Source organism: Octodon degus, unplaced genomic scaffold, assembly GCF_000260255.1.
Source record: "Octodon degus isolate 3935 unplaced genomic scaffold, OctDeg1.0 scaffold00053, whole genome shotgun sequence".
Lineage (NCBI taxonomy): Eukaryota > Metazoa > Chordata > Mammalia > Rodentia > Octodontidae > Octodon > Octodon degus.
Window position 1 is genome coordinate 12,432,806 of NW_004524629.1, and position 2,275 is coordinate 12,435,080.

The 2,275-nt window shown below is 41.7% G+C and overlaps 1 pseudogene; it reads right to left on the reverse strand.

Annotated features, from left to right (window-relative positions):
• LOC101574920 overlaps positions 1-2,020 on the reverse strand; it is a 4,391-nt pseudogene extending 2,371 nt beyond the window's left edge.
• Positions 2,021-2,275: the final 255 nt, after the last annotated feature.

Genomic DNA, 2,275 nt, shown 5'->3' on the forward strand with positions numbered 1-2,275 from the left:
TAATCAATAATGAGGTGGATGATCAATTTAAAACAACCCAGAAGTGGCCTAAATGTCAGAATTACAGAGAAGAATATTAAGACAGTTGTAATTATATTCTATGTAGTCAACAAAATGGAGCCTATAATTCCAGGATCCTGGTTGTCTGAAGCAGGAGGATTATAAATTCAAACTCAACCTGGGTGACTTAGTGAGACTCTGTCTTAAAACAAAAAGATGCTGAGGGTGTAGTTCAGTTGCAAAGGCCCTGGAGTCAAACCCTAGGATTGGAAAAGCAAAGAGGAGGAAAAGGAGGAAGTGTTAAAGACATAAAAAGTATTTAAAAGATCCCAATTGAAATCATAGAGATGAAAAGTAGGATGCGTAATGCTATGGTTTAGCTCTAGATCAGTGCTCAAAGCCTCATATTTTGGAACATAATTATACTGTAGGGGGCGTATAGTTGCTTTGCTATTGGGTGGCAGGGTCTGCTCAGAGGAGCTGGGCCTCTAGGAGCATGGCCTAGAAGCCTCTAACTCCCTCCCAAGCTCGTTCCCAACTCCACAAACACAAGGTAGTTCCAGAGAAAGCTAGTAGCCCCAGTGGTAAACAATGGACTGACAGTGTCAGCTCCAGGAAAAGCTCATGGTGATTACAAGCTTCAAATGCCATGTGAGGTTTTATTCTGAAAGTAACTCCCTTCTCTGTGCATGGTATAATACCTTTTAAAAAGAAATCCACTACTGTCCATGTCTAGAAGTGATATCATTAGGAGCCGCTTTGAGAAGGGTTTTTGTATTTAAGACTAAAGAGCTACTCCACAGAATATGTTATAGAACAATCACAGTGCAGGCTCTTGGGGTCATCCTAGTGTATTAACTTAGTGTCCGGTGGTCTTAGGAGACAGTCATAGAGAGACTGGGGACTAGTCATGGACCCACTGAGAAATTGAAGCAGAAGTGAGCTCAGACTGTGGGGGAAAAGGGTCCCACCCTCTGTGATGAGAGGCCAGACCAATCAAATGTGGTTTTCTGAAAGAACTGGGTCTGAAAATGCTGGAATTGAGCCCAAAGGACCACTTGGCTCCACTCACTGCCTCTGTCAAGCAGAACTCAGTGGTCTGTTTTCATTCCTCACCCACCAACATAATCAGTGATGTGCCCCTGCTTGGACATTTGCCATGTCCTGATGTTTATGGACTGAAAGCCCTGTGAAACATGTGGTATATCTCACAAGTCACAAGCGCCAAAGCTAGTCAGGGATAGCAGTGGCTTGAGGTGCATAGAAGGGCACAGACAAGCCCTAAAAGCCTCTTAGTGAATACAGCTCTGAGGCAGACACCATAGAGTAGGAAAGGCAGGACAGGAATCAGCATTCACACAGCAAAACCTGTGTGTCTGCACACATAACGGGCTGATACAATATCTCTCCCCGTATCTGGTGGATACTACTAAGACAGGTCCGAGAAAGAAACTACCCACCAAGACACCTCAGTGTATATGGATTTTTTAAAACTCATTTCTCTTTTTCTTTGTTTGATTTGGGATTATGTTTGTTTGTTTGGCTCCTTTTTTCTTTTTTCTTATTTTTTGCTACATTTACTATTTCTATTTACTTTTGTGTTTTGTTTTCTTTTGATGCTGGGAATTGAACTCACAACCCTGTGCTTACCAGGCAGGTGCTATGCCACTGAGCTATATCCCCAGTTACTTCTATTTACACTTACTTTATTTTATTTTTAAAATGTATTTAGTACAGGGTCTACAGGGTCTCACTACACAGATTGGAATTGCAGTGATCCTCCTGCTTTCAGCCTCCCAAGAGCTGGAAGTACAGACACTGGCCACCACGCCCAGTTTCATTTGCCCTCTCAGTGTGCCCTGGGGGCAGCGCCAGCGCAGCATGCCAGAGATGGAACCCCAGTCCCTGAGTCTGCCCAAGCAGCCTATTTACATTCCAAAAGTTCTTTAATTGAGCTTCTGCCTCACTTACCTCTCCTACTCATTTCCTTTTGTTCTTTACTAAATTTTGCTTCTTCCATTTTCTATTTCCCCATCCCTAAATTTTTTCATTATTTTAACTATTAACCTTGATTAAATTTTAACTTTTTAGCCTACTTGGTAATTATTGCTGATTTCTATTAGGAAGGGCAACATACTTGTTTCTGTTAGTGGGGTCTCGCTGTATGTCAGTATCTCGTTAGTCTTTGTGATTATATTACTACTGCTTTCTTTTCTATTACTCAGGGTGATCTGATTATGACTTTCTATTGACTTTCACTGTTTTTTAATATCTA